Raw genomic sequence first — 12,041 nt, forward strand, 5'->3', positions numbered from 1 at the left:
GCCGTCCCACAACTTGTCCCAGCATCCCCAGCGGCTGGCATTCCATGTTTCCGCTCCTGTGGCCTCCGCGGTGCAACAAGCTAGCGGTTTACCTGGACCTCTGCCTCATCTTTCTTCCTTTGTGCTTCAGCCTGAGCATTCGTTTCTTCCTCCACTTGGCTCTCATGGCACAGAGGTTTCTATGGAGAAAAAGAGAAAAGCTACAGTTAGTTTGCTGTGATGATGGTAAGTGCAGAGGTCAGATGTCAATGGATTGTACGTGGAATCCGAACACTGACTCTTTTTTCTTTAATTTCTTTTCTTAAGGCATGTGAGGATGAAACACTGACTCTTTTTGAAATAAGCTTTTACTGGCACTTAGCCGCACTCATTTGTTCACGTGTTGTCTATGTCTGTTTGCAGGCTACAGGAGTTTCAGCAGAGGCCTCATACCCCACAAAGCCAGAAATATTTACCATATGGCTTTTTATAGAAAATGTTTGCCACACCTTGTTTTAGACTTAAGAAAGTGACAAAGAAAGTTCAGATGTCTCCCAAATGGGTGTTTCACACACACACGTCTCCCACATGGATGTTAAATGCCTTAAAATCTTGGAAGCAGGAACTGTTATTGTTTTTGTTTGTTTTGAGATAGAGTTTCACTCTTGTTGCCTAGGCTGGAGTGCAATGGCACGATCTCAGTTCACTGCCTCCCAGGTTCAAGGGATTCTCCTGCCTCAGCCTCCTGAGTAGCTGGGATTACAGGCGCCCACCATCGCCACGCCCTCCTAATTTTTGCATTTTTAGTAGAGATGGGGTTTCACCATGTTGGCCAGGCTGGTCTCGAACTCCTGACCTCAGGTGATCCGCCCACCTCGGCCTCCCAAAGTGCTGGGATTACAGGTGTGAGCCACCGAGCCTGGCCTAGGAACTGGTTTTATGTTTGGATGACCACAAACATAGTAATACGAATGTGGTCTGGACCTGAGTCCCATTTAAGCATTTTCTAGCCACAAAGAACAAGTTATTTGGGCAAGTCTTCCTCTTCTTGAATCTCAAGTTTCTCATCTGTAAAATGAGAGGGAAAAAATAGAAAGCTGAGGAGATAAAATGGGCACGGTGCTTAGCCGTGGTATACTAAGGGGCGTGCTGCCACCATCACCTCTTTCCCTACCTCCATCAGGTACGAGTAATAAGGGAGTTGTCATGGGTCGGGTTCTCTAGGAACAGGCTGAGACGGAGCTTGGGGCGCAAGATTTTTTTGTTGTTGTTTGTTCGAGACAAGGTCTTGCTCTGTCACCCAGGCTGGAGTGCAATGGCACAATCATAGCTCACTGCAGCCTCAACGTCCTGGGCAGAAGTGATCCTCTGCCTCGGCCTCCCAAAGCACTGGGATTATAGGTGCGAGCCACCATGCCTGGCCATAAAATGATTTTAAGGATCCACATCAGTGAAAGGAAGCTGGGGAGGCTGGGCTGGGGAGAAGGGGAAGTCAGTGGTGGAGATTCCACAAGGCCTTGGCCAGCCCTACTGAGCCCCTGGAGACAGAGTCACGAGTCAGAGTCGCCCCCATTGGGCTGAAATGGACCAGCCTCTCTGCTCCCTCGCTCAATCACAAAATGTGGGCTGCTCTGGGAAGGCTGTGGCCAAGTCTCTTCAGGTGAGGCAGATCCAACAGGAGTTGACGGCCGACCAGTCTCCCTACAGCTGGGCAGTGAGCCCTTCCTTGAAGGGGTATAGACAGTGGAATCTACCACAGGGATGCATTGTTTGCAGAGAGTTCTAAAATAATAATAAAAACTGCTAAAAGTCTGTCAACTTTATTTTATGTGTGCCAGCAAATTTAAACAAAGGATCAAGTACTCCCTCCTTGTGGAACAGACAACCGCCATGGCCCCCGACCTTGGGGCCTGATAGTGAATACATGCTCACAGATGGTGGGGTGGTGGTGTTATTGTTTTTCTGTTTGTGTTTGTTAGCACCAGTTGCAAATGTCAGAAGCTCAACTCAAACTAGCTTAAGCAAAAGGGAAAAGGTTTGGCTCATCCAGGAGCCTGCCGGGAACAAGTTGCTCAGACATCAGGAATCAGCCTGTCTTCTCTCAGCTCTGGCTTCTCTGTTCTGGCTTTATACACAGGCATGTCTTCCTTCAGCAGACTCAGGGCTGGCCCCCGCAGGACCATTGGATCAGCTCAGCCAACTCAGAGCTCAGAGTGAGTCTCTTTCTCAAGCAGAAGTCCCAGAGCAAATCCACATGGCCGGTTCTGGCCAGGTGCCCAGCCCTCAGCCAATCACAGGGATTCTCACTGGCCAGTCCTGGCTCACATGCCCCATCCAAACCACATGGACAGAGTGGGGAAAGGATGGAGAAGGGAGATGCTGTCATGAGAACAGGCATGAATACTGGAGAGGCAAGACATTTTAGGCCAGGTGCAGTGGCTCACGCCTGGAATCCCAACACTTTGGGAGGCCCAGGCAGTTGGATCACTTGATGAGGTCGGTAGTTTGAGACCAGACTGAACAACATGGTGAAACCCCATCTCTACTAAAAGTAAAAAACAAATTAGCTGGGTGTGGTGGTGGGCGCTAGTCAGTCCCACTGAGGCAGGAGAATCACTTGAACCCGGGAGGCAGAGGTTGCAGGGAGCCGAGATTGCACCATTGCACCCCAGCCTGGGCGACAGAGTGAGACTCTCAAAAAAAAAAAAGAGAAAAGAAAAGAAATCAAACCTCCAGGATACTCCTCAGCGCCCCTGGTGCCAGGCACGGAGGACATTCTATGGTCCACACCAGATCAAGTGCTCCCTGGCTTGCACAGTTAGGACACTGAGACTCAGAGGGTGCCAGCAGTGGCCCAAGATTGCACAGTCTTCAGAGCACACAGGTCCTATGTCCCGTGCCACCAACTCTCTGGACCCTCCCAGCCATCACTGGTGCCTGCTGATACAGCTGCCTGTCACCTCAAAGCTAGACACATGGGCTCTGTACCTCAAGAGATAAAGACCAGCCCCACCTAAGAGGCCCTGCCCAGGAGCACCAGCCCTGATAACAAGACCAACTGGGCACCCTGGCCAGCCTTCACCTGCTCTGGTCCCAGCTGCACTTGCTTGGGAGAGTGGTAGGCCTGGCAGGGGAGGGGTGAGGTTCTGTCCGTGGACTTTTGACTCTGAATCTTCACTATCTCTGTCTGTTTGGGAGTCTCTAGTTGCAGATTCCAGGAAGCAGAGCACAGGGCTATCTGGCTGCTTTTAGATGCGTTTTTTTTTTTTTTTTTTTTTAATTGAAACAGGGTCTTACTCTGCCACCCAGGCTGGAGTGCAGTGGCATCATCACAGCTCACTGTAGCCTCAACCTCCTGGGCTCAACCGATTCACCCACCTCAGCCTCCTGAGCAGCTGGGACTACAGGTGTGCGCCACCACACCTGGCTGATTTTAGGGTTTTTATCTTTTGGTAGAGATGGGATTTTGCCATGTTGCCCAGGCTCGTGTGGAATTCCTAGGCTCAAGTGATCTGCCCGCCTCGCCTCCCAAAGTGCTGGGATTACAGGCATGAGCCACTGCACCCAGCCTAGATCCAATTTTTAAATGTAACTAAAACTAATTGGTTTATCTTTCATCTTTTAAATCTTTTATTTAAGCTTCAAACCTAATAGAGAATCACAAGTAGGCTACTGGGCAATGCGGGTCCAAGCATAGCAGCTCTGGGCAGCTGGGTTTCCAGCCCAGCGTTCTTCCCTATGCTCACCTAGAGCTGAGCAGGCTTTAATGTCCTTATCACGTTGTATCTCTGCTATAAAACCTTCAATAGCTCCCTATTGTCTCAAAGATAAAATCTAAACCCCCAACAATAAGATCACCCATCCTTGCCTTCTTTTTTTTTTGAGACTGAGTCTCATGTCACCCAGGCTGGAGGGCAGTGGTGCGATCTTGGCTCACTGCAACCTCCGCCTCCCGGTTCAAGCGATTCTCCCGCCTCAGCCTCCCTAGCAGCTGGGATTACAGGTGTGCGCCACCACGCCCAGCTAATGAGCCTCCATCTTCTAATCTATGAAATGGGGATGATGACAGCACCTACCTAACAGGGTTGTTGTGGATTTAATGAGTAAAGGGCAGAGTGTGAAATGTGCTTAGTACAGTGCCTGGCACATAAAGTGACCAGAAAATGGGAGTTTAGTTTGTGTGAAGATCACTTTAATTATTCGGGAAAAGTGTGCTGCCTCCTGGTGGACAACGTTCCTTCTGCAGAAGATTCTTCCTTTTAAGTTAAAAAAAAAAAATCAGTTTAGGCTGGGTGTGGTGGCTCATGCCTAGAATCCTAGCACTGTGGGAGGCCGAGGCAGGAGGATTGCTTGAGCTCAGGAGTTCAAGATCAGCCTAGGCAACATAGGAAGACCTCATCTCTCCAAAAAAAAAATACTCAGCTCACTTCTTAGGACACCAAAGCACAAGTGACTAAAGAACAGATGGATACATTGGACTTCATTGAAATTAAAAGCTGTTGCACTACAAATAATGCAATTAAGAAAATGAAGGCCGAGCGTGGTGGTTCACACCTGTAATCCCAGCACTTTGGGAGGCCGAGATGGGTGGATCACTTGAAGTCAGGGGTTCGAGACCAGCCTGGCCAACATGGTGAAAACCTGTCTCTACTATAAATACAAAAATTAGCTGTGTGTTGTGGTGCATGCCTGTAATCCCAACTATTTGGGAGGCTGAGGCAGGAGAATAGCTTGAACCCAGGAGGAGGAGGTTGCAATGAGCCAAGATCATGCCACTGCACACACGCACAAAAGTAAAACACAATGTACAAGGCAAAAAAAATACTTGCAAATATATATTTGATAAGGGACTGGTATCCCAAATATATGAAGAACTCTCTCCACAGCAGTGGCTCATGACTGTAATCCCAGCACCTTGGCAGGAGGATACCCTGAGCCCAGGAGTTCAAAACAAGCCTGGGCAACATAGTGAGACCCCATATCTACCAATTTTTTTTTTTTTTTTTTAGACAGAGTTTCACTCTTGTCACCCAGGCTGGAGTACAATGGCACAATCTCAGCTCACTGCAACCTCCGCCTCCTGGGTTCAAGTGATTCTCCTGCCTCAGCCCCCCAAGTAGCTGGGATTATAGGCATATGCCACCACACGCAGCCCAAATTGTTTTTTTAATTGGCTGGGCATGTCTGTAGTCCCAACTAGTTGGGAGGCTGAACTGGGAGGATCGCTGGAGCCAGGGAGGTTGAGGCTGCAGCAAACTATGATCATCCCACTGCACTTGCACTCCAGTCTGGGTGACAGGGCAAGAGCCTGCCTCAAAAGTAAGAAAACAGGCCAGGCGCAGTGGCTCACGCCTGTAATCCCAGCACTTTGGGAGGCTGAGGCGGGTGGATCATTTGAGGTCGGGAGTTCTAGACCAGCCTGACCAACCTGGAAAAATTCCATCTACTAAAAATACAAAATTAGCCAGGCATGGTGGCACATGCCTGTAACCCAGCTACTTGGGAGGCTGAGGCAGGAGAAACGCTTGAACCTGGGAGTCGGAGGTTGCGGTGAGCAGAGATTGCGCCATTGCACTCCAGCCTAGGCAACAAGAGCAAAACTCTGTCTCAAAAAAAAAAAAAGAAAAAGAAAAAGAAAATAAACAGAACTCTTAAACAACTCAATAATAAAAAGACTATAATTCAGTTAAGAAATAGGCAAAGGGGCCGGGCACAGTGGCTCATGCTTGTAATCCCAGCACTTTGAGAGGCCACGGTGGGTAAATTGATTAAGTCCAGAAGTTCAAGACCAGCCTGGGAAACAGGGCGAAACCCTGTCTCTACAAAAAATACAAAAATTAGCTGGGCATAGTGGTTCATGCATTTAGTCCCATCTACTCAGGAGGCTGAGGTGGGAGGATCGCTTGAGTCTAGGAAGTGGAGGCTGTAGTGAGTGGAGATCATGCCACTGTACTCCAGCCTGGGGAACAGAACGAGACCCTGTCTCAAACAAAATTAAAATTAAATAAATAAAATAATTTGTTTTATGGAAATACAACATCTATCCTGCAAGTACACAAATCGTACACATATCCCAGTGATTTTTCACAAAGTGACACATGTAATGAGCACCAGATTGAGAACGTTTCCAGCCCCCAGAAGCCTTCACGGTGATCCTCCCAGTCACTGTCCACTGTGAGGACTTTAGGAAATAAGAATCGTCTCCTCCCTGCTTCCACCCACCTTCCTCTTAGAGGTCACACCCTTTTGGGATTTTCTAATTGTGTCTTCTGGACTTACCTGTTCACTGATGTTTTATTATGAAGGACGAGGACTATGTTTCCGAAGGTGTCATCTTCAGACAGCATGGCGTAACTCCCTGTAAGATGAGGAAGTAATTTCCCAGCTTCTGTTCTCTAACCCTTCACATTTGCATTCTGTCTTGTAACCGAGACTTGGTCTTCCTTGATTTGTCAATAGGCTGATTACAGAAAGCAAATAAGCAGTGTTGTTTGTTTGTTTGGGTTTTCATTTTTTGAGAACCAGGGTCTCTCTGTGTCACCCAGGCTGGAGTGCAGTGAAGTGATCACTGCAGCCTTGACCACCTGGGCTCAAGTGATCCTCTTGCCTCAGCCTCTCAAAGTGCTGAGATTACAGGCCTGAGCCACCGTGCCTGGCCAATGAGCAGTATTGAACTCTGGCACAAGCATATGAGGAGACGCTGCTCAGCAATAGAGAGGAACAAAGTTTGGGTGGAGCACTGTGGCTCACATCTATAATCTCAACATATTCGGAGGCCAAAGTGGGAGAATTTCTTGAGGCCAGGAGTTCAAGACCAGCCTGAGCAACATAGCGAAACCCTAACTCTACAAACAAACATAAATTTAGCCAGTGAGGCTGGGCGTGGTGGCTGACAGCTGCAATCCCAGGCATCCCTCCCTTTGGAGGTGGATCATTTGAAGTCAGGAGTTCAACCAGCCAGGCCAGGCCAACATGGTGAAACCCTGTCTCTACTAAAAATACAAAAATTAGCCAGGCATGGTACTGCGCATCTGTAATCCCAGCTACTTGGGAAGCTGAGGCAGGAGAATCACTTGAACCCAGGAGGCGGAGGTTGCACTGAGCCGAGATTGCACCACTGCATTCCAGCCTGGGTGACAGAGTGAGACTTCATCTCAAAAAATAAAATAAAATTTAGACAGTCATGTTGGTGTGTGCCTATAGTCCCAGCTATTCAAGAGTGTGAGGCGGGAAGATCATTTGAGCCCAGAAGTTTGAGGCTGCAGTGATCACGCCACTGCATTCCAGCCTAGGTGACAGAATGAGACCCTGTGGGGAAAAAAAAGAAAGGAAAAGAAAAAAAGAGAAAAGAAAAACAAAGTCTGGATGCAAGCACCGACATGGATGAATCTCAATTTTTTTTTTTTTTTTTTTTGAGACAGGGTCTCACTCTGTCTCCCAGGCTGGAGTACAGTAGCAGTCTCAGCTCACTGCAGCCTCTGCCTCCTGGGTTCCAGCAATTCTCATGTCTCAGCTTCCTGAGTCGCTAGACCACAGGTGCCTGCCACCACGCCCAGCTAATTTTTGTATTTTTAGTAAAGATGGGGTTTTGCCATGTTGGCCAGGCTGCTCTTGAACTCCTAACCTCAGGTGATCTGCCCACCTCAGCCTCCCGAAGTGGCCTCAAATGTATTTTGTTGGGTGAATGAAGCAAGACTAACAAGGTTACATACTGCTCGATTCACTTATATGACATTCTAAAAAAGGCAAAACTGTAAGGAGAGAAAATAGATGAGTGGTTGCCAGGGCTTGGGATGGGGAGGGATTGAGGACAAAGGTGCATAGCAAGGGTGGATTCCTGGTGGTTCCCTTTTGCGGTCATGGGATTGCCCTGTATCTTGATTGGGGTGATAGTTACGCAACTCTACATGTTTTCAAAATTCATACAACTGTACACTGAAAAAAAATTCATACAACTGTACACCGAAAAAAAATTCATACAGCTGTACACTGAAAAAAAATTCATACAGCTGTACACCGAAAAAAAATTCATACAGCTGTACACCGAAAAAAAATTCATACAGCTGTACACCGAAAAAAAATTCATACAGCTGTACACTGAAAAAAATTCATACAGCTGTACACTGAAAAAAATTCATACAGCTGTACACTGAAAAAAATTCATACAGCTGTACACTGAAAAAAATTCATACAGCTGTACACTGAAAAAAATTCATACAGCTGTACACTGAAAAAAAATTCATACAGCTGTACACTGAAAAAAATTCATACAGCTGTACACTGAAATAAAATTCATACAGCCGTACACTGAAAAATATTCATACAGCTGTACACTGAAAAAAAAATTCATACAGCTGTACACTGAAAAAAATTCATACAGCTGTACACTGAAAAAAATTCATACAGCTGTACACCGAAAAAAATTCATACAGCTGTACACCGGAAAAAAATTCATACAGCTGTACACCGGAAAAAAATTCATACAGCTGTACACCGAAAAAAATTCATACAGCTGTACACCGAAAAAAAATTCATACAGCTGTACACCGAAAAAAAATTCATACAGCTGTACACCGAAAAAAAATTCATACAGCTGTACACTGAAAAAAATTCATACAGCTGTACACTGAAAAAAATTCATACAGCTGTACACCGAAAAAAATTCATACAGCTGTACACCGGAAAAAAATTCATACAGCTGTACACCGAAAAAAATTCATACAGCTGTACACCGAAAAAAAATTCATACAGCTGTACACCGAAAAAAAATTGATACAGCTGTACACCGAAAAAAAATTCATACAGCTGTACACTGAAAAAAATTCATACAGCTGTACACTGAAAAAAATTCATACAGCTGTACACTGAAAAAAATTCATACAGCTGTACACTGAAAAAAATTCATACAGCTGTACACTGAAAAAAATTCATACAGCTGTACACTGAAAAAAATTCATACAGCTGTACACTGAAAAAAAATTCATACAGCTGTACACTGAAAAAAATTCATACAGCTGTACACTGAAAAAAATTCATACAGCTGTACACTGAAAAAAATTCATACAGCTGTACACTGAAAAAAATTCATACAGCTGTACACTGAAAAAAATTCATACAGCTGTACACTGAAAAAAATTCATACAGCTGTACACTGAAAAAAATTCATACAGCTGTACACTGAAAAAAATTCATACAGCTGTACACTGAAAAAAATTCATACAGCTGTACACTGAAAAAAATTCATACAGCTGTACACTGAAAAAAAATTCATACAGCTGTACACTGAAAAAAATTCATACAGCTGTACACTGAAAAAAATTCATACAGCTGTACACTGAAAAAAATTCATACAGCTGTACACTGAAAAAAATTCATACAGCTGTACACTGAAAAAAATTCATACAGCTGTACACCAGAAAAAAATTCATACAGCTGTACACTGAAAAAAATTCATACAGCTGTACACTGAAAAAAATTCATACAGCTGTACACTGAAAAAAATTCATACAGCTGTACACTGAAAAAAATTCATACAGCTGTACACTGAAAAAAATTCATACAGCTGTACACTGAAAAAAATTCATACAACTGTACACTGAAAAAAATTCATACAACTGTACACTGAAAAAAAATTCATACAGCTGTACACTGAAAAAAATTCATACAACTGTACACTGAAAAAAATTCATACAGCTGTACACTGAAAAAAATTCATACAGCTGTACACTGAAAAAAAATTCATACAGCTGTACACTGAAAAAAATTCATACAGCCGTACACTGAAATAAAATTCATACAGCCGTACACTGAAAAATATTCATACAGCTGTACACTGAAAAAAAAATTCATACAGCTGTACACTGAAAAAAATTCATACAGCTGTACACTGAAAAAAAATTCATACAACTGTACACTAAAAAAAATCATACAACTGTACACTGAAAAAAAATTCATACAGCTGTACACTGAAAAAAAAATTCATACAGCTGTACACTGAAAAAAATTCATACAGCTGTACACTGAAAAAAATTCATACAGCTGTACACCAAAAAAAAATTCATCCAGCTGTACGCTGAAAAAAAATTCATATAGCTGTACACTGAAAAAAATTCATACAGCTGTACACTGAAAAAAATTCATACAGCTGTACACTGAAAAAAAATTCATACAGCTGTACACTGAAAAAAATTCATACAGCTGTACACTGAAAAAAATTCATACAGCTGTACACTGAAAAAAATTCATACAGCTGTACACAGAAAAAAATTCATACAGCTGTACACCGGAAAAAAATTCATACAGCTGTACACCGAAAAAAAATTCATACAGCTGTACACCGAAAAAAAATTCATACAGCTGTACACCGAAAAAAAATTCATACAGCTGTACACCGAAAAAAAATTCATACAGCTGTACACCGAAAAAAAATTCATACAGCTGTACACCAGAAAAAAATTCATACAGCTGTACACCAGAAAAAAATTCATACAGCTGTACACTGAAAAAAATTCATACAGCTGTACACTGAAAAAAATTCATACAGCTGTACACTGAAAAAAATTCATACAGCTGTACACTGAAAAAAATTCATACAGCTGTACACTGAAAAAAATTCATACAACTGTACACTGAAAAAAATTCATACAACTGTACACTGAAAAAAAATTCATACAGCTGTACACTGAAAAAAATTCATACAACTGTACACTGAAAAAAATTCATACAGCTGTACACTGAAAAAAATTCATACAGCTGTACACTGAAAAAAAATTCATACAGCTGTACACTGAAAAAAATTCATACAGCTGTACACTGAAATAAAATTCATACAGCCGTACACTGAAAAATATTCATACAGCTGTACACTGAAAAAAAAATTCATACAGCTGTACACTGAAAAAAATTCATACAGCTGTACACTGAAAAAAAATTCATACAACTGTACACTAAAAAAAATCATACAACTGTACACTGAAAAAAAATTCATACAGCTGTACACTGAAAAAAAAATTCATACAGCTGTACACTGAAAAAAATTCATACAGCTGTACACTGAAAAAAATTCATACAGCTGTACACCAAAAAAAAATTCATCCAGCTGTACGCTGAAAAAAAATTCATATAGCTGTACACTGAAAAAAATTCATACAGCTGTACACTGAAATAAAATTCATACAGCTGTACACCGAAATAAAATTCATACAGCTGTACACCGAAATACTGAAATACTCTTTTCAGTGTACAGCTGTATGAATTTCACGCTGTGTAAGTTATAGAACAACACATAGAAGCCATATTTACAAAACTTTAAATCATGTAAATTATTATGTGAAACATGTAAACAGACTTTGCTGCAGAACCAGAAAGGCCAACTAGATGTGCAGAGAAGTATGAAATAAACCCTGAAGTCACTAAGCTTGGGGTGCTCCCAAAAGCAGAAGATTCCAAATGGCAAGGTTGCACTGGTTCTCTTTATTTAAACTCCGTCAAATGGCTGAGAACCGTTGGCATGTTCTGTACTGTGGAAAATTCACATAAACTGTAAGAACAAAATCAAAACCATCTGTAAACTGTGGGGTTTTTTTTTTACACAAATGGTAACTTATATACATTGCTCCATGACTTTTTTTTTTTAATGTAATGTATCTTGGAGCTTTTTCCCCATCACCGTCTAGAAAGTTTATTTATTATTTTTTGAAACAGAATCTCACTCTGTTGCCCAGGATGGAGTGCAATGGTGGGATCTCGGCTCACTGCAATCTCCACCTCCTGGGTTCAAGCGATTCGTGCCTCAGCCTCTTGAGTAAATGGGATTACAGGCGCCCACAACCTCCACCACACCCAGCTATTTTTTTTTTTTAATTTTTACTAGAGATGGGGTTTCACCATGTTGCCCAGGCTGATCTTAAACTCCTGACCTCAGGTGATCCTCCTGCCTTGGCCTCCCAAAGTGCTGGGATTACAAATGTGAGCCACTGAGCCTGGCCCTTTTTTGTTATTTTTGAGACTGAGCTGGGACTACAGGCATGGTGGCGCACGCCCATAGTCCCAGCTACTTGGGA

The 12,041-nt window shown here is 43.1% G+C and overlaps 1 long non-coding RNA gene across 4 annotated transcripts in view; it reads right to left on the reverse strand.

The window, feature by feature from the left end:
* The window catches only part of LOC105734190 (uncharacterized), a 23,779-nt gene continuing 11,738 nt past the window's right edge, over positions 1 to 12,041 (reverse strand). For all 4 annotated transcript variants that reach the window (XR_010343801.1, XR_010343799.1, XR_010343800.1 and 1 more), the window contains exons 3-4: positions 6,259 to 6,439; positions 1 to 179 (exon numbers count right to left, since the gene is read on the reverse strand). This is a non-coding gene — a long non-coding RNA (uncharacterized LOC105734190). The remainder of the gene's footprint in view (positions 180 to 6,258; positions 6,440 to 12,041) is intronic.

Source organism: Aotus nancymaae, unplaced genomic scaffold (assembly GCF_030222135.1).
Source record: "Aotus nancymaae isolate 86718 unplaced genomic scaffold, 86718_ANA_hifiasm-v0.15.2.pri h1tg000021l, whole genome shotgun sequence".
Lineage (NCBI taxonomy): Eukaryota > Metazoa > Chordata > Mammalia > Primates > Aotidae > Aotus > Aotus nancymaae.